Raw genomic sequence first — 24,295 nt, 5'->3', positions numbered from 1 at the left:
ATGCGCTATAGTAGTAAGACCATTTTTATCAGTTATAATCTGTCTTCAAATGTTATAAGCATATTATTCCATTTATTCACCAATGTTTTGATTAATTCTATGATGTTTGTGTAACTGGTGTTTAGTATCGTTACCATATTCATACACAGTCTTCTTCTTTCGGCTGCTCTCATTAGGGGTCACTACAGTGGATCATCTGTTTCCATTTCTTCCTGTCCACTGCATCTTGCTCTGTCACACCAACCACTTGCACATCCTCTCTCACTACATCCATAAACCTTATCTTAGGCCTTCCTCTTTTCCTGTTACCTGGCAGCTTCATCCCTAGCATCTTTTTCCCAATATACTCTGCATCCCTCCTCAGCACATGTCCAAACTATCGTAATCTTGCCTCTCTGGCTTTGTCTCCAAACCTTCCAACCTGGGCTGACCCTTTAATATACTTATTCCTAATCCTGTCCACCCTCGTCACACCTAGTGCAAATCTTAACATCTTTAACTCTGCCAAGTCCAGCTCTGACTCCTGCCTTTTTGTCAATGCCACTGTGTCCAACCCATATAACATAGCTGGTCTCACTACCCTCTTTTAGACCTTCTCTTTCACTCTTACTGGTACTCATCTGTCACAAATCACTCCTGACACTCTTCTCCACCCACTCCATCCTGCCTGTACTCTCTTTTTCACCTCTCTTCCACACTCACCATTACTTTGAACTGTTCAGCCCAAGTATTTAAACTCATCCACCTTCGCCACCTCTACTCCCTGCATCCACACCATTCCTCTATCCTCCCACTCATTCACATACATATATTCTGTCTTAGTCCTGCTGACCTTCATTCTTCTTCTCTCTAGAGCATATCTCCACCTCTTCCAGGGTTTCCTCCACCTGTTCCCTACTCTCACTACAGATCACATTGTCATCTGCAAACATCATAATCCACGGGGACTCCTGTCTGATCTCGTCTGTCAACCTGTCCATCACCATTGCAAATAAGAAAGGGCTCAGAGCTGATCCTTGATGTAATCCCACCTCCACCTTAAACGCATCCGTCACTCCCACCGCAGACCTCACCGCAGTCACACTACCCTCGTATATATCCTGTACCACTCTTACATACTTCTCTGACACTCCTGACTTCCTCACACAATACCACAACTCCTCTCTAGGCACCCTGTCATATGCTTTCTCTAAGTCTACAAAGACACAATGCAACTCCTTCTGACCTTCTCTGTACTTCTGCATGACACTCTCAGAGCAAACATCGCATCTATAGTGCTCTTTCCTGGCATGAAACCATACTGCTGATCACTAATCATCACCTCCCTTCTTAACCTAGCTTCCACTACTCTTTGCCATAATGTCATGCTGTGACTGATCAATTTAATCCCTCTGTAGTTACTACAGCTCTGCACATCACCCTTATTCTTAAAAATCAGTACCAAAACACTTTTTTCCCCATTCCTCAGGCATCCTCTCACTTTCCAAGATTTCATTAAACAATCTAGTTAAAAACTCCACTGCCATTTCACCTAAACACCTCCATGCTTCCACATGTATGTCAGCTGGAGCAACAGACTTTCCATTCTTCATCTTCTTCATAGCTATCCTTACTTCCTCCTTGCTAATCCACTGAACTTCATGATTCACTATCCCCACATCATCCAACCTTCTTTCCCTCTCATTCTTTTCATTCATCAGCCCCTCAAAGTACTCTTTCCATCTGCTCAACACACTCTCCTCGCTTGTGAGTACGTCTCCTCCATTATCCTTTATCACCCTTACCTGCTGCACATCTTTACTAGTTCGGTCCCTCTGTCTAGCCAATCGGTACAGGTCCTTTTCTCCCTCCTTAGTGTCCAACCTTTCAAACAACTCTTCATACACCTTATATTTAGCATTTGCCACCTCTCTCTTTGCCATGCACCTCATCTCCTTATACTCCTGTCTACTTTCTTCATCTCTCTGACAATCCCACTTCTTCTTCGCAAACCTCTTTCTCTGTATACTCTCCTGTAATTCCTCATTCCACCACCAGGTCTCCTTGTCCTCCTTCCTCTTTCCAGATGTCACACCAAGCACCTTTCTAGCCATCTCCCTTACTAGGTCTGCTGTAGTTACCCAGCTATTTGATAACTTTTCTCTGCCACCCAGTGCCTGTCTTAACTCTTCCTTGAACTCCAACTCACAATTACCCTTTTTCAGTTTCCACCATTTGATCCTTGGTGCTGCCCTCACGCTCCTCCTCCTCTTCTTGATCACCAATGTCATCCTACAAACCACCATCCTATACTGCCTAACTACACTTTCCCCTGTCACCACTTTACTTACACAGTACTATCCCCAAATAGTCTAAAGCTGGAACATGCTTACCAATAATATGGTTTACAGATACCTGTACCTCCTCTTTTTTATTTAACAAGAACTTTGATATTGATTTGTTAAAGTAAAGGGCTGAGAGTTTTTGGAAGTTTCCTATTAACAAATCTATTTAATCTAATACTTCTTTTGAGTTGGGCAGAGTGAGAAGCACATCATCAGTAAACAGCATTATTTTGGGACTATATTCATTATATATATCTATACAGCTTATATTTGAATTATTGCATATTAAGACTGCAAGAATTTCTATGGCCACTGCAAACAAAATAGGTGACATGGGACATCCTTGTCTAGTACCTCTAGTGATCTGAACTGCCTCAGAGGTAAAGGGACCTATTTTGACAAATGCCAAGTTATTCTCTTAAACTTTCTTTATAAGTATGATAAAAGAGAGAGGGAAGTCAAATATGCGCAAAACTTTAACTAAACAGTCCCAGTTTAAGGAATCAAAAGCCTTTTCTATGTCTAGATGAATTGTCAATGCTTCTTGATTTCCTCTATTTAAATAATCAATTAGTGTTAGTATCCTTTTGACATTATCCTGAATATGCCTATTATATATAAAACCAGTTTGATCTTTATTAATTATTTTAGTCAGAGGGATTTTCAGTCTGTCGACCATTATTGACAAATATTTTATAATCATTATTCAACAAAGATACTGGTCTGTAAGAGTTACATTGATTAGGGTCTTTATTTTCTTTTAAGATAGGGGTAATTAAAGAATATCTCCATGAAGGTGGGATTTTTGCTAATGGCTATACATCAAGAAAGGTTTTATGTAGGGAAGAAGTTATGGAGTTAGGAAACAATTTATAAAATTCTATGATTAAACCATCTATCCCTGGTGCCTTATTAGATTTACTTTCTTTGATCTTGTCTATAATTCCTTTCTGTGTTATTGGTTTCTGTAATCCTAACTTTAGTTCTTCTGAAATTTTTTTAATGTTGGGGTTATATTTTCTAGATTCCAATGTTCTGTTATGCATATTTTGTTTTTTTGATGTTCTGCATAATGATATTTAAAAGCATCTAAAATATCACCTATGTCTGAGACTTTCTTCTTCCTTCCCTCATGTAATATACTAACAATGTTATTGGTTTTCAATTGCATTTTAACTTTCATAGACAGATTATGTAGATGTTTTGGAGAAGTAGCATAAGAGTTTATTTTTAATCTCTCTATGGCTAAATTAGTTTTATGGGATAGTATTTCATTATACGTATTTGCTTCTTCTGTTTTCTTTTTATTGTCCGTATCAGTTAAATTCTTATTGGACTTAAGTAATAAAAGTTGATTTTGTAATTCCTGTAATTTTGATTCCCATTCTTTAACTTTATTTTTGAACCAGCTGATGGTTTTACCATATATATATATATATATATATATATATATATATATATATATATATATATGCTTTTAATGAATCCCATAACATAAGTATGTTTATTTCTGATTTGTAATTAATCTCTCGAAAAAAATGAAGTTCAGAATTTAGCCAAGGTTTAAATTCTTTGATTTTTGTAATATATGAATGAATCCTAGAAGTAATAACTAACAGTTTAAACTCTATATGTGAATTTCCAGTACAAGGAATTGTGATCTGAAAATGGACATGGCTGTATTGAGAAATTCAAGCTTTTTGAAAATACATCTTGAGATACACATATTTTGTCTGTTCTGGTTTGGGTACCATATCTATAGTCTTGATGTGAAAAAAAAGTAATGAATTAGGTCCTATAGCATCATAAGTGCCTCTTAATTTGAATGTCTCAGCCCATTTTTTAGTAGTTTAGCTGTGGATGATAGACGAGGGAATGTCTTATTTGTGGTTTCTGTGACATCTGTAATACAATTCAAATCACCTCCTATTATTATATTACCTTTAGAGATAATTGTAATGAGATCTAAGTGCTTCTTGGCTAGACCTACCCCCATACCAGGAAACCAATATAAATTCACTAATGTCCATATTCTGTTACTAAATATTAGTATAACTATAGCTATAAGTCTGTCTTTCTCTACATGTTTGTAGATAACTTCTGGGCTTAATGAGGTATTTTTCCATAGAATTGTTACTCCTCCACTCCTTGATTTATAGGAAGATTGTGCTAGTATTCTGTATTTATTAGGATCCCATGTAAATGTGTCATTTATTTTAAAATGGGTTTCTTGAAGAAAAACTACTTGAGCTTTATTTAGTTTTAGATACTTTAATAAATTGGATCTCTTGTTCGGATTGTTTAAGCCATTAGTATTTAAAGACACCAATGTTAAGTCCATGTCAGGATTTAAAAAAAAAACTTTGTATTATTAACATTCTAAGTTCCAAATACTCTTCCTGTGTATTTAACTCTATATTAATTAGTAAATTTCTAATTATCTTAATCAACAATGATTTGTTCATGAATATTGATAGTAAAGACTTTTGGTCAGGCATTTTAACATTTGAAAAAGTACTGAATAAAAAACTATTAACACAATTTGCACTTATGAGAATTCTATTCTACTCGAAACATGGAATGAAAGACATTCCTAGTCTAACAGACAAATATAAATCTGTTAGACTAACTATCCTAACCACCTTATTTACTCTTTCCGAGCCCATAAGATAATAATTATTACAGGGGAATAATTTATAAATTAAGTTACAGTGTTTACTGTTCTTCAATTCAGGCTTTAATTTCTCTTATAAACTTATAATTAAATCAACAACAAAGAATTGTGATCAATGTATTACTAATGTAAAGGTGACTAATCACTGTAAACAAGAAATAAACAAGAGTTTTATATAATACTAAGTTTCAAAATAAAAAGTAAGCAAGTATAAGTTTATCTTCTATCTTGACTTTATGTAAGTTATACATTTAGTCTTTATGTTAAGTAATCCTGATGGTTTAAAATGTGTATAGCTGAATAAAAGTAATGAAACTAATGCTCCAATTGATTCTAAAGAAGCTCTTATGTCAAAATAACATATTTAAGAAATCTTTACAGTAGTAGTGTTCCCTTTTCTTTTGCATATTAATTATAATCACAACCAACATAGTCCTATGTAAACAATATCCAAAATTGATATGTCATCAAAAGGTAATAGGACAACTAAGTATAATATACATATGACAGTAGTGTATTTCTACACTTATAAGAACTCAAATTAACTAAATGAGTAAATATTGATTTGATTATTAATAAATAGTTTTATGCAGTTATATCAAATTTAGTAAGTAACAACAACAGAAGTAGTACTGCAGGTAAGTTTTGGTATTTATGTCTACTCTCACTGGTGTTTTATAAAGATTATAACATTATGAGAGAATTAAGAGTACACTTGCTGAAATGCATCTGTATAACTAAAGATAGTCACATGAAATATACCAGTTACAATTATGACTTGTTAATAGATGAGCAACTTTCTGCTACTTAATTATTTTTTGCAACTGAAGCATGAATCATTGTTAAAGAGGTTTAATAAATCACTATATATCTTGTATAAACTTTTAAATCTATATCTTAATACCTTGTAGTGTATTTATTTATTTTATTTTACATTTGTTGACCGGGCTAGTCTAACTGGATATATGTCCATTTTCAGTAGAGGCCCGGGGGGAAAAGCTCCACATAAAATATACAGCATATTAATAATTCAGTTTCAAGACATTAAACTTCAATTAAAGATACTAGTCATACAAAACATGTGGTACAAAGTAAATAAGCATATGTGATATAAGACAGTAGAAAAAAATAAGATATCCCATAATTTTTTTGTACACCCCCCGGCAAATCATTGTGGGAAGGAAGTATTTAGAAGGATGAGTAGATTCCAGAACAAAGTTATAAGTAAGGAGCAGCAGGAGAGAGTAGTTTAAAGAGAAGAGAGTTGGGAGAAATGTGGTTGAGGGGTAGATACTCAGACAGGGAGAAGTTATGTATAGAAGTTCATTATGTATATCTTGGGAAGAATAAGTCCAACCTAGAGGTAGTGGACTTTAAGAGAAAACTGAATAGAGGTGGAAAAGCAAAGGAAGAAATAGATGACAATGATAATTGGATGAGAAAATATTAGTCTGGCTTAGTACAGGGACATAGCCAGTGGCTAGTTAGCAATACTTTGTTTCTTTTTGAAAAGTGTAGTAGAGGAGAGAGAGGTACGTTCAGAGGGCAGTATGTTCCAGCTTTTACCTACTGCATTAGAGAAGAGGGAGTCACCTGCTTTATTGTAGGGTTTATGTACATAAAACCAGTAGTTTGTGGGCTGAGCGTAGATTTCTAAGATTGTTATATGGGCTGATAAGATTTGTGAGAATTGGTGTTTTACCTGGATAATAAAGAGTTTTATGGGTAATAATTAGTTGCTGAAATAAAATCTGATTGTGCAGTTCAAGCCAGCCCAGTTGCTTCAGATTTTGGCAGTGGTGGGTTCTAAAGGGGGAACCAGTAGCAAATCTGGCTATGCTATTATAGGAGATTGCAAGCTTGTTGATGTTAGTTTTAGATAGATTGGTGTATAAAAGAGAGAAGAGATAAGGTGGGTATGGGCAATAGTAGTTCTGGCTGATGAAGTGAGGAAGGGTTTGATTTTGTAGAGGGAGCCTAGTTTATGGTTAACTGATTTTATTGTGGAGTTGATATAAGTATCATAGTTAAGTCTGTTATCAATATTGACTCCTAAGAGTTTGGTAGAAGTGTCAGGAGAAATGACTGTGCCATTTTTGGATTTGATAGAGAAGTGAAATTGGGTAGATTTTTGTGCAGGAGTAAATATTAGACGTTTAGTCTTTTTTGCGTTGAGGAGGAGACTGCATTGTAAAAAACAATCTTCTACAAGCTCAAAGACATTTTGGGTAAGGGACTGCAGTTCAGAAGGCCCTGTAGCTGAGGATATTAATGTGGAGTCATCAGCGTATTGTATAGTTAGAGCTTGAGGGATACTAAGGGATAGATCGTTTATAAATATGGAGAATAGAAGAGGGCCTAAAATAGATCCTTGGGGTACGCCAAGGGTGACAGGAAGAAGGGCAGATAGAGTGTTTTCCCAAAGCACTGCTTGTTGCCTGTTATCTAAGTAGGACTTGAACCACTGCAGTGCTTGAGTATCTAGTGTAAGGGGCTTGAGAAAGATTCAAGAGTAGTAGATGGTTAACCATGTCAAATGCTTTTGAAAGATCAACAAAAGATAGCAGAGGACAGTGTGCAGATGTTACGGTTTTTGTTAATGTGGTCAGAAAAATGACAGGAGGGCAGTAGTGGTGCTATGGAAGGGTCGAAAGCCATGCTGAGTGTTGGCTGGTAGGCCATTTAGGAGAAGGTGGTCTAGTAGTTGGCAGTGGATGTATTTTTCCATGATTTTAGCTATGGGTGAGAGTAGGGCAATAGGAAGATAGTTGGAAAGTTCAGTTGAGTTGCCACCCTTATGTAGGGGGATAATGTGTGAGACTTTCCAGACAGATGGGATGGTACCTTCTTTAAATGGTTCTGTTTATTAGGATCGAGATAGGATAAGAAATAATTTTGGCTGCTATTTGAAGATACTTAGCAGGTAGGAGGTCAGCTGTAGGGGTAGAGGGTTTGAGTTTCTGAAGGAGGGTACAGATGAGGGATGTAGGGATGGGTTGGAGTTGGAAAGTGGGTGGAGAGGTTTAGGAGGATGGGGGTGAAGTAGAGGACACTGGAGATAGTGAGTTAGCAAGAGACTGGATAGCTTCAGTAAAGAAGTTATTAAAGGAGTCAGCAATATGTTTGGGAGTGTCTTGGGTAATTCCGGATGGGGTGGTGTGTCTTAGAGCATCTTGGATGAAGAAGTCTATTGATTCCCGACCAAAATTTCTGAAGATTTTGTTGGTTGGCTTGTTGAAGTTGAAAGAAGAAGTTTTTTTGTCTAATAGTATAGAAGTTTTAGTAGAGTTTCTGAGCTGTTGAAATTTTAAGCGCTCAGATGGGTCTCTGGAAGAGTGTCATTTGGCCCAAAGTTTGTTTCGTAGCAAGATTTTTTGTTTAGTTTTCTTTGTGAGCCAAGGTGCAGTTTTGGTGCTATTCCTAAGGGTACGAGAAGGGGCATGGTAGTCTAGGATTTTAAGGAACTTAGTATTGAAGTATGCCACTGCTTCCTCTAGTTGGAGGTGTTTTAAGGGTGACCAGTTGCAAACTCTCAGTTCATTTTGGAAGTGTTCAGGGTTAAAATGTTTATTGGAGCGAGTAGTTCTGAAGGTTGTAGGGCTTGGTGTGTAGGTCTTTTGTCTAATTAAATAGGTTAGTGAGTGATCACTAATGTCATCAGGGAGGATGCCTGCCATATAGCTTGGAGAGTGAGTATTTGTAAGGATCCAATCTAGGGAGGATTCTTTGTTGGTGGCCTTATGAATTTTAGTAGGTAAGGTGATAGTTTGAGAGAAGCCATGTAGGTTTATGTGGTTGGTAGGTTTATCAGAATTGCAGGTATTCCAGTCGATATTAAAGTCGCCTAGTACAGTGGTTTCTAGAGGAAAGTTAGTGGACAGCCAGCTTGGGATATTTTCAAGGGAGTTGATATTATTTCCTGGGGGGAAAATATGAGCATAAAATGTAGATGGACTTACAAGTGTTTAGTTGTAGCTTAGCAAAAATAGTTTCAGAATTGGTATCAGATGGAGGGTATGTATCAAGTAGTGTAATTTGGAGCCCTGCTTTGTATATTAAGGCTGCGCCCCTCCCTTCTTGTGAAGGCGATCTCGTCTTAAAATTCTATATCATGGAGGGGTGATTTCATAGTCTGGAGTAGATGGTTTTAACCATGTCTCAGTTAAACATAGAACATCAAAATTATGTACATCCAGTAGGGCATGAATGTGTCTTACTTTATTATTAATACTGTGAATGTTTTAAGTGGGTTAAGAAGAGGGAGTTAGGAGGCCTTGTAGGGGTATGAGAGGGAGAGGGTATGGTTGGGAAGGTGGGGCTGTTACTGGTAGGGCCAGTGTTGGGGTGAATGTCACCATCTAGTAGGAGGTGAAGGTGTAGTCTATATGTGTGAATAAGAGAAAGATTTAGTATGTTATGTGCTCTCTTAACATGGTAGTGTTGATAGGTAATATGGGAGACTCTATGATACTTTGGGAGAAAATAGTTGGTGGTAGATGTTATGTTTATGTGTTTCAAGGTGGATGGTAGAGCAGGAATGGATGTTTGTTTAGTGGGTTGGTGGAAGTTAGAGTAATGAAGATGTTTATAGGCAGTTAGGAAGTAGGGAAGGAGAAGGAAAGGAAGAATTGAGAACAGAAGTAGGGATCTGAGGTAAGGTGATATGGGTAAAGGAGACATAATGCTGAAGAAGTTGGGAGTTGAGTGTAGGAAGGTGAGGTAATGTAATTTAGCAGGACGAGTCATGAATAAGATGGAAAAACTTAATATGTGATGGGATGCGATTTGATGTTGGAGGAAGTGGGAGTGGTTAGAGAGGTATAAGGATAGATGCACTGGGGGTGGGTAGGATTTATGTAATGTAGTAGGAGGATTAGTGTATACGATGGAAAAATCTTAAAGTGTTATGGGATGGGATTTGATTTGATGATAGAGGAAGTGGGGGTGGTTAGAGAGGTATAACCTTAATGTGTTATGGGATGGGATTTGATTTGATGATGGAGGAAGTGGGAGTGGTTAGAGAGGTATAATCAATGTGTTATGGGATGGGATTTGATGATGGAGGAAGTGGGAGTGGTTAGAGAGGTATAACCTTAATGTGTTATGGGATGGGATTTGATTTGATGATGGAGGAAGCGGGAGTGGTTAGACAGGTATAAGGATAGATGCACTGGGGGTAGGTGGAATTTGGGGGTAGGGTAGGGGAGCGGAGTGAGCCCACAGGGCGAACGGAGCAGGAAGAGACAAGTGAAGGAGGAAAACCTGTAAGAAACAACCAGTGGAATGCTAATGGTCAGAGGAGGTAGGGTAGTTAAGTGAAGTATAGTGAATATGGAAGGTTAAAGTGGGTCTACAATGAAATAAGTAATGTAAAACAATGTCCTAAGAATTTCTAATGCGAGTCAGTAGGAAAGATATAGAGGGGGAAAGGGTGCCATCTAGTGGGCAAAAACTATCCAGCTACAGCGGTTCTTGGAAGGTAAAGAGTAGATCTGGTAGTACAGGAGAGAAATAGTGAAGCCAAGAAGGGGCAAGGGGAGGAGGTAAAGAGAAGAGGTGTAAGGCTGCTGGCTGTCATGGCAGGGAAGGATAAAATATACATTAATTATCTAGACAAAATAACATTAGCATATAGCAGATAACATACTTTCTTGCTTCCTTGAGGGGGTGAGTTTGGGGGGGGGTAGCCTCTATTCTTTGAATAGGAAGAGACAGCAGGTGCAATTTTTAAAATAGAGAGTCCAGGTCGTCAGGTAAGGCGGGTTCTTAACTCTAATGCAGGACAAGCTGTTTGCAAGGCTGGGTAGATTAGGGAGAGAGAAGACAATGAAGAGAAGAAAACATACAGTTAACAGTTAAGCCAAATAAAAACTGGTCCGAGTAAGAAAAACAGTAGAACAAAAATGGACTGACATGCTTAGAATGCAACAGCTCAAATCAAGTGATAGTGAGCAAATATATACTTTAGCCAGCTCAATTAATTACTTAATAAAAGTACAAAATAACTATGACAATTATAGGCTAGAAAAATGCATTCTAACAATTAAAAAAAAACAAGTGATTTACTTGACAAGTTTCTTAGGCCCACTACGTCATACTAACACCAGGAATGCAAATGAAGAAGGGAGGTACATCCAAATAAATTATATAATCTTTCAGATAAACCTACCACAGCACTGTATTGTACATAGGCTGATGTGGTTTAAATGTAGGACTGGGAGATAGTGTAACACTTATTGAATGCTAAGCGTCAAATAAGACTAATTTGTGTAGCGTGAGCGAACTCGCTGTGTAAAACACAATGAAAGAGGGTTGACTAAATGTAAAAATACACCATTGTTAAAGGCTGTTTCAAAGTTACAATCGCTAGTTCTACTTGGTGGTTTTAGTGAAAGTAAACTTAGTAGGACAGCATGCAAGAGTTCCAGGTAGACCACGCTTAACCAAATGGTTGCTTGCTGCAAAGAGCTAGACCAGTGCACTTTGAATAGCTAAAAGAGTGTAAAACACCATGAAAGAGGGTTAATGAAAAAAAAATACAGCATTGTTAAAGACTGCTTAAAAGTAACAATCGCTAGTTCTACTTGGCGGTTTTAGTGAAAGTAAACAATATGCAAAAAAGTGGCTAAGTTTAGGACAGCATGCAACAGTTCCTCGTGGACCTCGCTTAACCAAATGGAAAAAAAAATATCTAGTTGAGATAATGACGTCAGTTATTGTAAGCTTCCTTGGGGTACTAGAGGTCTATCTCATTTCATGAAAGAGATTAAATAATCTTATCTACTATCCGGTCACTAATTTACTACGGTAGCGTTGTCGCCTCACAGTAAGACGTTGTCCTGTTCAATTCTCAGCTAAAGCGTCTTCTGTGTGGAGACATGCGTAAATGGGTGTACCTTCGTTGAAGGCTGTGCGTCAGGGCTGGCAACTCGGCACGTAAAAATCTACTGCCAGTCATTAGCAGACCAGAGTTCCGCTGTGGTGACCCCCTAACCGGGAAAAGCCGAAAGATACAACAACAACAACTATCTGGTCACTAATTTACACCAGTTTCCCTTCCTGGGCACTAATATCCCCTTTGTCTGTGATGTTGGTGTAGTCATACTGAAAATTACGGCTCTGTTTGATACATTGTTACATTAGTTTGCAAGTTAAGCAACACTGTGCCCACTTCACTGTCACATAATTATAAAATAAACCAATGGCTCTTCTATTTGCAAATTGTGCCATCTGTTAAGCATAAGTTAATTTCTGTGGTACAGAAAATAATCTGTCAATCTATAAACATATTATAACTCATAAAACAGAATCCCCATTTTTTTATATTAAGGAAAGAAACATCACAAGTTATCCGAAGTCATTTTATGCACTCTTGTTTACTACTTCTTCTTTCCCAGATGTGTCTGATTCTAAGTATACCATGCTGTTACAGAGATTTACTGAACCTTACACTTTTTACTTCATGTAAGAACACTGACAGTAAACAGAAACATAGCTCTAATCCAGGAGAGCAAGTTAGGAATGGTTTAACAACTACATATCATTTGAATGAGCTACTAACAGCTTTAGTAAATACAGATAAACATAATATTCCCCTTTTCCCTTTTCTGTAAATCCTAAAGCTCACAAACAAGTTTATCCAATGCAAATTAACTTCAGTTGTGCTTAAATGTCATATATCATTTCTTGAGATGTTTATAAAACAAACATTAACATATTTGCAAAAATGCAGAACACATCTAATGTGCTTTCCACCATAAAAGAACGGATGGGATACTAAACCTGGTGAAACACAGGTTAAAATGTTATCCATGTGTATTGACCCACAGTTTAGAAACAAATATCCAGCTATATACACATTCTATGATCAGAAATATAGTAGAAGGGAAAAAGAAAAAAAAAACACCTTAAAGCTTCTCATTTTGTGCTAATGTTATTTTATATGCTTAAAGAATAACAGGTTTAATAGCCATTCAGCATATAGTTGTAATAAAATTGGTTCCATCAGTCACATTAACTTCCCATCTCTCTAAAGTGTGACAACCAATCAGGGCGTTACCTCCTTTTACACGCATTTCTAATGTAAACCAAGCTGGGAGAAATATGAGAGGATGACAGGCAATCGCATATACTTCTCGAGCTCTGAAAAAAGCTTCACATCTCCTAGTTATATCTAATGATTTCCCACTCTGCGAGCACCAAAGCAGAGATTCATACTCTTTAATGTCTTTCAGAGAGGATCTCCCTGTCTATCAACCCCCCAAACAAATCCCAAGCAACCAAACTCCACATCTATTTATGTATAAGCAACTTCCCAATTTCCATACATCCACGCACCACAAAGTGAAACGGGTTCAATCAAATGCCCTAACAACTCAATTCATTACTTTATTCTGTATAATACATGAGAAAAAAGTCCATCATTTTAACTTCCAGCCATCCCAGGCAATCACAGTCCAAAAACACAAGTTTTGCAGTTTACAAAGCATCTCTGTGTCAATCCACGTCTTGGACTTTCATGTAAACATCAAGCATTCATGCATCTTTCCCCTTACACTATCGCTAGCTATATCTTTTCCTCTTTTTTAGTTTTTTTTTTAAATAAATCGGATACACAAGGCTTACCTCATACATATGCAATTGCAAACATTACCCAAGACTTCAAGCAGTACCAATTCTATTATAGCACTTCAGGGAACCAAAGGGAAAGCATTAACGAGTGAACAAAAACTGCGATGTACACACTAGCTGAACCTCATACCATAAATCACAATCCATCCATCAGAGCACAGAAGGAACAAAGCTAGCTAGACTCCATACTAATCAGGGACAGGAATCGTTCAAAACATAGTTCACTACCAGACATAGTGTGCTCCAAAGAAAAACAAACCCTCGCATTAGCAATTAACAAGATTTTACTAAGCTCCTATGACATTTTCATTTAAATAGCAGTGTATATTGATTGCAAGTGCGAATCTTGTATAATTTAAATCATTGAAAAGAATATTCTGCTTCTAACTCCACAATTTAACTAGTAATTATTCCAAGCTTAGAATATAACAGTATGAAGAAACTAAATACCAAAGATACTCGAAACTGACTATGAGGGTTGAAGGAAGCCAAGATTAATAAACTTGTTACCCCCTTTAATTCATGTTTGTTTGTCTTTTTGGCTTTTCCCGGTTAGGGGTCGCCACAGCGGAACTCCAGTCCGCTAATTATTGGCAGTAGATTTTTATGGTGCCGAGTTGCCAGCCCGATGCCCAGCCTTCAGCGAAGGCACGCCCATTCACGCATGTCTTTCAGAGGTTTAATTCATGAAATATAAAATAATTTACTGTTTTACTTTACTATTAAAATGATTCAATTATATTGCTCTTAATAAGTTAGAACCAATCATTTTTTTATTTTTCCCCACTTTATGTATAAAGAAGTACACTTACAGGACATACCTTTTGATATACATTACAACACATTTGAATACAGTCAAGTTGCAGTGGATACTTTGAGAGATCTAGAAGGGACTGCAATTTTTGATTCAGTTTTTTGTTTTTTCTTTTTGACATCAGTCTAGGAAGATTTATCAGTGACCCTCATCTAAGAGGTAGATATCCGATACAGATCTTCGGGGATGGATATAACATTATTGTTTTTGATTAATGCAGTGGCTTCTTCTAAGTTGTTGAAAGCTCTCATTTCATTTAAATGTAGGATTTTTAATCTTGCAGGAAATGCAAGTTGTGTTTTAACGTTGTTTTGCTTTAGAAGCTTTAGTAGTGGCCAAGCTTTTTTCCTTTGTTCTAGGACTCTAGCAGAATAATCGTTATCAAACCTTATTGGGTTTTGATTATATTTTAAGGGACTCTTCCTCCAGGCTGTTTTTAGGACCAATTCTTTATCCATATAGGATAAAAACTTTATAACGATTACTCTAGGTGGAGTGGAAGAAGATGTTGATGCTGGTCTTCCTAAAGCTCTATGAGCCCTCTCAATGCCAAACGAGAAACCCTCCTTTAAGTCTAAAACTTCTGGAATCCATGAATTTAAGAAAGTGATGATATCTTCTCATCCGGCTCTCTCAGGGATGCCAAAAATTCTTACGTTATATATTTTCTCTCTATTTTCAAGGTCATCCACTTTGTTAAGGAGGCAGATGTTTTGTTTAATGAGAATTTCCTTCTGGGTTTCTTCTTTGAGTCTCCCCTCAATGTCATTCAGAGAAGTTTCTATGTTTGCTGTGTTAGATTGATGTTGCTGAATGAGTTTCTTCAGTGTATCTATTTGTTTCTGACAATTTTCCTTGAAATTTTGTAAATTTTCATTGAAATCATCCAATTTAATGACAGTTGTTGTATTGCAGTAGTCACCAGTTGCAGTTCTCTTTTTAAAGCCAAGTCAGAGTAAGAATTCTTCGATGTACTCATCTCCACAGGTAAAAATATTCTCCTTTGTAGTTTGACAGGAAAAAATTCACGTAGATTTACCAAAGTTTCTAGTTATATACTTTAGACTTTTATCTACCAGTTCTGAATATTTTTGTTGAAAAATAATAAACTATTTCCTGTATTTTATATTAGTCTTATGGAGCTCTGAGAATCTGCTGCTTTCAGTTAGCCATTCAGGCTCCACCTCTATCCACAGTATACTGATGTGCAAAACTGACTTGGACGTAGTACAGACATCATGAATCAGCTGCCTTTTGCAATGCACCCCACCATAGGGCTGATGTGCCTACGGTGGCTGCTGCAAATAACTAGAAGTAGTTGCCCTTGATTAGGATGGGCAGGTGTATCCACCATCATATGTGCATTTTGCAGGTTTTGGAAAGTCACTACAGATGGGAATCCACTACTTGAGACCAACTGACCCCCTACATTCATTATAACACCTGCATGAGATACTTGGCATAATGTACAATCAATAATGCAGCTGCCATGAGATTCATTGTCTTGAGACAAAGATGGACAGAAGCTTTCTGGGATTCTACAGGTGCTGACATCTTGCATTGAAGGGAATGTATCATTTTAGAAGACATCCTGTTATTCAGGTAAGGAAATATTTTGGCTCTTTACAGCCCCTAGTGGGCTGCCACAACAAATATGAATTTTCTGGACACCCTGGGAGCTGAGGTAAGACCAAATTCAGCAATCCTAAACTGATAATGATTGGCTCCTACCATTAAACAAAGAAAACGCCTGGATTTCTTGGTAATCCTGAAGTGGAGGCATGTGTCTTAAAGGAACAAACAGCATATCCAGTCTTCTTAGGAAAAGTGCAGAAGAATGAAGTGCTCTGTAACCACTCAAATGGGTTTAAAAAAACATATTTTTTTTAATTTCATATTTTGCAGTTTAATTACTGTCCACGCCTTACTGACATCTCACTCAATCCTATGAAGTTTAATTGATAGGGTCTTACTGATTCATGCAACTGTTTGAAATATAAGACAACACTTTTGCTTCATAACAGTCACTAAAACATAAATTAATAAGTGAAAAACTATATATTTTACTGAGTGTCATGCTTTATTGACTCTTCATTTAATTGCATGCAGTAAAAGATACAGCAGTTTTTACGCAGAATTGGTAGCATTTCCCACACCATCTGTTAAATTAACAGAATTAAGTGAAGAGTCAGTACAATATGACAGCATAGTCCTTATGATTGAATGTTCAGAATTTTGAATGTGTTTAATGCCAGCAGAAATGATCAAAAGTCATTTGATCCACTTCTGTCAGTGTTAAGTCCATGCAAGATTGTGCACAGTGGGGCTTGGGCAATTTGCCCTTTCCCCACTGTACAGCGATCTCAGAGTTGGTATATTTAATTAGCGGGAGTGTGGGGGGATGCAGTATATCTGTTTTGCTTTTTTTCATTGTTTTGGCCTTCAATTACTCATGATTACTCATTAGCTGTTCGATGTTTGTATACTTCAGTGTTTCAAAGTACACCCCATGACAGTTATTAAAACATAAAATACAATTATTTTTTTCACTTAATATTGTCAAGCTGCAATCTCTACTCCAACTATTAAACTGCAATTACCTGAATAGTCAGTAAAATATGACAGTCATTAGAATATTAAGATAAACATTTTCTGACTTAATAGTGTATATCTTATTGACTGTCATGTTGCGGTACCAAATTATATCTGTGCATAAGCAGAACCACTTAAGTCCAATTTTTGGCATAAATTTTTTGAGTTATCAACCATCTGGATTACAACTTTCTAAACAGAATCATCATTTCGGTCAATGTAATCTCAAAAAAAATGAATAAATAAATAAAAATGGAGAGGAAGGCCTGTCGCTGTAGAGCAGATGGATAAAATACTCTCACTTATGTATTTCTATCACTCGAGCTGCTAATAGAACTGTGGTCATCTGGGTAATACACAAGGGAGAGTAGAAATGAATGAAATTCCAGCTCACCTACTCCGGTACTCGGGGGGGGGGGGGTTGGTGTTCCAGTGGTTGTTTCACCTCATGAAAGCACACATTTGCAGGGAAAGCAGCCATAACATAAAACCAGAGCTTGGCAAACAAAGCTGGTGATGGCAGCCCTCATTTTTGGAGGGGGGACTAATAATATGAAGGAGGAGAGCATAACAGACCCTCATGGTGAAAAGGGTACCCACATCAGCCACCAAGGTATAGGGCCTAAACCCCCGATGACTACATGAATGACAGCCTCTAAAGTTAGCTCTCACCCTAAGTGGGCTGATTGACTGTGGAGAACTTTTAGTTATGTACTCACCATAACTTCAGATGTTTGGGATCCATCTATACCCACTTATATAACACGTCAGATGAAACAACAAGAAAAAAACAGTGGAGCAAAAAACGTTCTATCTCTTCTGATCTGCAGATGCCACATCCAATTTGAAGGAAAATGAAGTGGGGTGCAGGGAGGACCAGGTAGCACAAACAAAAAAATAGCACAAGCTTGGAATGAAAAGCGATGGTCAGTAGGCAGCATTAGGGGAAAAGGCATACAAAAAACTGGAGAAGAAAAAAATGGTTTTGGCTTGAAGTGTTTATGTACTCTGTGCTTAAAAGGTGGATGGGTGTCCACGAGAGTTGACAGACTCCATGCCAAAGAGATGGAAAGTCCCAGTTTTTGGCTCAAGCATGACTTCAATAACTGAGAAGCCTTAGTTGATTACTTTAGTTTTTCATGTGAAGAGGTAAACTGTTGATAAATGTGGCACTAGTGAGTATTGTGCTCATCAAACAAAGACAATGTTTTGGTCTGTCCTGCTAAAGATTTTTGTGAACACTTCCTAAAAGGAACAGTCCATGCCTACAGTAACAGCCAAAAGCCCAACAAAAAATAATTAACTAAAAAGGATTAGGAATAACCCCAAAAAAGAAAGAAACTTTTTACATATAAAATCTGTGAGATGCCAGCCAGAAAAGCAGTTATGCCCAACGAGGAAAAATATGAAATGTTCTATAAAGTGATAAACCCTGGCACTAAAACCCTGGATGGTGCAGTGGTGCAGCGGTTAACGTTGTCGCCTCACAGCAAGAGGTTCTCTGGTTCAATTATCTGCTGGGGTGCCTTCTGTGTGGAGTTTGCATGTTCTCCCTGTGTTTGCGTGGGTTTCCTCCGGGTACTTGGTTTCTTCCCACATTCCAAAGACATGCATCTGGAGCATTTCTCTCCAGGCCTCCGCTGAAAACAGGCACTGTGGAACCTAGTCGGATTTTCCCGGTCAACAAATGATAAATAAATAAATAAATAAAAAGTACAATGGTATAGAAGAGAAAATATAGAGTACTCGTACTTGAACATTTGATTAGTTTTTTTTAGTCAAATAAGAAAAAAGGCAGTCTGACAATTATTTTTGTTGTCTGAGCTGATGAGCATCAGCAAAGATTTCAATAAGCTGGCTCCATGCTACATTATGGGCTGGGGGGGGGATATAACAACCTTAGTTTATTTTATGAAAATTCAAAAGAAGCACCACCATGCACCAAGCAAAATTTTCAGCAGTTAAAACTACTCTTTTAATAAAAACAATAAAAATGCAAATTCATACAGGAAACACAAAAATCCCAGCAACGATAAGCACTTTCGGCTTCTCAAGCCTTCATCAGATCATAATTCCTATGTGCTGGGTGAAAAACATATATACTAATCTATAACCAATCAGATTACATTAAAAACCAAGCCATCCAATCACAAAAGTACCCATCAGTAGACAGGCTCAAAAAACACGGCCAATGGTATACAGACAAAACTTCTGATGTAGTGGATCTATAATAGAAAGCTTTACATATGCCCTAGCCAATCACAGCCATGGTCACCATGGCCTTGGGTTGGAGAAGACAGAAGGGTCTGCCTAGAATGAGATCCTGCACTTCATGCCACCATGCAAGATGATTTCTGCACACAGGAGAGATCCTGATGGTCATGAACATAGGGTGAAACTGAGCGGACCACTGAACCGCCAGGGTCCACTGCAGAACCCACATGTGATATCTGGCACGATTCACTAACTGGATAGAAGCCGCCATAGAGCCTAGCGCCTGCAAGATTAATTGGGCTGAGGGATGATCTAGAGTCAGCAACTGATGGATCTGGTCCCGAATGATTTGAACTCTGCGGAGAGAAAGTGCTGCAGTCTCTGACACCATGTCCAGAAGAACTCCGATAAAATTTAGGCTCTGACATGGGGAAATATTGGATATGGGCAGGTTGACAATGATGCTAAAATCCTGAAAGAGGTTGAGGGTATAGTCGGTCGCCATAGTAAGCTGAACTCTCATGGGGGCTGTGAGGAGCCAATCATCCAGGTATGGGAAGACCTGGAATCCTTGCAGCTAGAGATAAGCTGCCACCACTGCCATGCATTTGGTAAACACCCAGGATGCTGTGGTGAGTCCAAAGGACAGGGCTCTGAACTGGTAGTAATTGGCTCCTAGCCAAAAGCTCAGGTATCTCCTGGAACGCCTGTTGATTTTGATATGATAGTACGCTTCCTTGAGATCCACTGAGCACATCCAGTTGTCCTTGCACAGAAGAGGCAGAATGGACTGGACAGTGACCATCCAGAACTTGGACTTCTTGACTGACAGGCTCAGTTCACTGAGGTCCAAAATGGGGGTCTATATTAGAACACCGAACATTCAAAATGTCGAGTGTTCTAATATTGAACCCTATGAATCAAAAATTTAAAACATCGAACACTCAGAACAGCGAATGTTTTCCTAGGGAAAAAATTTGCTGTTCCAAAACACACACAACAACACAAGCACACCAAACAAACAGCAATCCACACACATACACCTAAACTCTTACACCTAACCCTACACTAAACTATACATACACCACTAACTATCCACTTACCTTAACCCAAACCCTAACCCTAAGGTCCGTCACTATCGCACAGTCATCTCACCCGTGCCCTAACCCTAACTCACCTACCCCACCCTAACCCTCACGTCCACACAATCGTACACTTATCTGACCCGTGCCCTAACCCTAACTCACCTAACCTGCCCTAACCCTCACGTCCACACGATCGCACACTTACCTGAACCCGACCGGTAACTTTCCACCACAGCGCTGAAAATACCGAAGCAACAGAAACAGACAATTGAATTCTTTCCCTAGGAAAAATTTTGGTTTTCTGTTTCTTCGATATTTTCAATGTTCGCTGAAAACGGGTCGATTTTAGAACACTCAAAATTCTAAACATTCAGTGTTCTAATATAGACCCCCAAATGGGATGCAAGTCCCTGGTCTTTTTTAGCAGCAAAAAGAAGCGAGAGTAAGTTCTGAACCCTCATTGTCCAGTTGGAACCTCTTGGATGGCTCTTTTTTGAAGAGGGTCTTGGATCTCGAAATAGGTTAACTCCATTTGGTGGGCTGGGCCATCTGGGAGAGATTTTTGAATTGAAGGCGGCTGAAAAAAAGGTATGGAATAACCCATGGAAATCATTTTTAACACCCACTGATCTGAGGTTTTACATGTCCAAGCTAGTGGGTGAAGGGAGAGTCATCCCCGGACTGCATCCAGGCCAGCACAGCCAGGTAGCACCTCAGAAGCGCTGAGTCGACTTCTCCAAGAAGGGTTCCCTGGAGCCCTGGTTCTGCGGGCCCCCTCTGCCTCTGGTGTCTGCCATCGAATCCCCTACCCCGACCAGTAGAAGAGGATTCCTGTGGAGCATCCTGGAAGGATGAGTGAGTCCTGTGGAACCAAAGTTTCTTACTACCCCTCTGATTCTTGGAAAAGGATCATTGCATTGAGGAGTACAGAACTTTATCCCCACCACAGACAGAGTCTTTCCCCTCCTGCTCACTGCAGGTCAATGTCTCTTTGATGGAGGGACCAAACACGGTTGACGCATCGAAAGGGGCATTAGTGAAAGATGCCTTAAAGGATTCTGCAAACCCGCAAAGGCAAAGGCATGCATGCTGTCTAATAATGCCTGTGCCCACTGGTCAAGAGGTGGCCTCTGCTGCATGGGAGATCAACATCAAGGCATTAGCCAGACAAGTTATAATGGATAGCTTCAGAGAGACCAATTTAAGACTCTCTGGGGGCAGCAACTCTGAAAGAGAAGTGGTGAGTTCCAACACCAAATCCCTTTGAAGCTGGGTAAAGTGTACCATGTAATTGGTTGCTCTCAGTCTGAATGTAGCTAAGGCAAACATGCACTTTCCAAAGCGGTATACTGTCCAAGACTCCCTGTTCATGGGATGGACCATTGAGCTCTGTTCAGCGAGCTCCTTCTTAGTAGCTGTGGCCGCCATGATGGCATCAAGAGGGACACCCTCACTCCAAAAAGTCTTATCCTTGGGAGGACTTAGAAACTTATTAGCCTTTTTGGGGACTGGTTCCACTGTGTCCAGCTCCTTCATGCCCTGTCAGTGATGAGTTCTACGAGCTCGTCGGCAGGGGGAATACCCAGGTAGAAAATGGGCCCATCCTGCAGGCCTTCAAAAACATGGATTCTATGAAGATGGGGTGGGGGAAGACCAACCACCTCTCTGCTTGAGAATTTTGAGGATGTCCCCAAAGGACACTTCCTCAGACAGAAGTCTGGGGGACCCATCTCCCTCCTCAAAATCTGTGTCCTCAGTAAGGGACACTATAAGGGAGTCCAAGTGCCTCCTCTTGCATGTCCTCTTCTGAAGAGGCTCCTCCACGGTGGGCTCTGGGGAGAACTCAGAAGAGGCAGGGACCCCAAGCAAGGTAATGCCCATCAGAAGGCACTCATGGGAGGGCTGACCCAGGAAGGATGATAAGGGCTCACCAGCCAAAGTCAAGAGGGGCTGGGGAGGACAGGTAACTGCCCAGCCGGAGAAGGTCCTTTCTACTGCTCAGAAGGCTGACTGTCTGTAGGAGGTCCTCTCCTTCCCCACGGCTGCAGCTGCCCGGGAAGGAAGGAGGGACCTCAACATAGCACCAATATCTCCAGAAAATATCGGGGCCAAGCTGTCCAGCTTGGGGACCTCTGCTCTGGACAGCTTGGGGCCGATATCTTCTGGGGATGTTGGCACCAAGCTGTCCAGTGCAGAGGCTCCCAAGGGGAGGGAATGGTTTGAAAACTCCAGGCCCAACCCCACCTCCAAGGAACCAACACCGACCTCATGGGACCTAGGCACAGCCAGTTCCAAGGGCAGAGGAACAGAGCCCGCCAGGGACCCTGACAGTGTCAGAAAGAAAGGGATACCTGACACTATCGGCCTCTCAAAGAGAATGCTCTGATCCTGGTGATCCAAACCCAGAAGGGTCGGACGATGAGAGTGAAGACCTGGGGATGGAGAGGATCCCCTGGGCAATTGAGCCAGGGATGGTAACAAGCCCAACTTCATTTTGGCCTTGAGAAAACTCCTCATCATCCTATCCATATCTGTGGGAAGCAAATCTTCTGGAGGACCTGGAAGATACAGAAGAATGTCACAAACCTGTTGGAGAACCTGTCAATAACATGCGGTCTGGGGAAGGAGACTGGCTTCTATGCCTCGGATCACAGCTCCTAGACCTTGAAGGGGAACTGTCAATGACTACTTGATCTGAAGCCCTGAATGACTCCAATGGCTTAGTCAGCATTATAGAAGGATCTGACAGATGGGTCAGATCCGAAGACGGTTTGCACCGAGTCAGATCCGAGGGCCTCCAAGGCACAGAGATGACAGAATGATCTGGCTCTCAGAGCAGAAGAGCCCAGATCCAAAGCCAAAGAGGCTGGGCTCAGATCCGGGGATCTGCAATCAGACAGCCTCAGCTTTTCTGAAGGAGAATCCTTGGAACAGGATGAACAGGTCTTCCTTTTAGGATCAGCAGGAGTCTTAGGGGGAGCCGGAGGCTAGAGGACCCCCTTTCACATATTTTAAATATTATGTGTTTTTTTATTATTATTGTCATGTGACTAATCTTTGATCATGTGATTGATTAGTATTATTTACATGTGTTGTATATCAAGCATTATTCAGTCTGAAGAAGTCTATACATAAGACGAAAGTGCTCATTGTTTAATACTGTGCTTCTGTTTTTCTTATTAAATGTTTTTGTTTTCCATTGCTGTCTTTTTATTTTCAAATTCTGTTTTATGTCATATGTATTTTATGTGTTTTAATTCAGATATAGGCTTCAAATATCTGGAAGATACATGGAACAGTTAAATCAGTTTATCAATGATCCATAAAATGCAAAATATAATATTGCAGGAGCATACCATGAATTAATGAATGAATCCCCTTACTTACTGCCTCTCATTCATCCTACTCTTCTATTTGCATCTCTCACACACCTCTCCTTTCTACTCCTCTTCCCTTTGCATGCTTCTCTCTCCTTTTGTTTGTCTTCTCCCCATGGTATCCTTTACTGCAACTATTCTCACTTATATCTTCTAATGTCTTCATACCCCTCTATATAATGATGTCCTGTTATCCCTGTAGCATAAACCATCTTAATTGTCATGGCTACATCTTATCCAAAAAGGTCTACCAAGCATAATTCCATTTTTCCATCTATGTTTTGACTTTGGAAACTGTTTCTTGAACTAAATGTTGTAGCACATTTTTGCATCTTTACATATGTATATATTTAATAGCATATCTTGTATCTGTAAATATGTTTTGTTTGTTTCTCATGTGATCCTATTCACCCAGGAAGTGCATGCAAATGGTCCATCGAGATCAGTGCACTACCCCTATAAACAAATATATATATATATATATATATATATATATATATATATATATATATTAGATATAGATATATTTATATAGATACATATATAGAGAGAGATATAGATAGATGTATTTATATATAGATATA

At 39.0% G+C, this 24,295-nt stretch overlaps 1 protein-coding gene across 1 annotated transcript in view; it reads right to left on the bottom strand.

The window, feature by feature from the left end:
• The window catches only part of ACBD6 (acyl-CoA binding domain containing 6), a 1,359,273-nt gene that overhangs the window by 1,312,726 nt on the left and 22,252 nt on the right, over positions 1-24,295 (bottom strand). The window lies entirely within an intron of this gene.

Source organism: Protopterus annectens, chromosome 10.part0 (assembly GCF_019279795.1).
Source record: "Protopterus annectens isolate FY-2018-M chromosome 10.part0, PAN1.0, whole genome shotgun sequence".
NCBI lineage: Eukaryota > Metazoa > Chordata > Ceratodontiformes > Protopteridae > Protopterus > Protopterus annectens.
The sequence above is the reverse complement of the archived record's forward strand: the minus strand, read 5'-3'. Positions and strand labels throughout refer to the sequence as shown.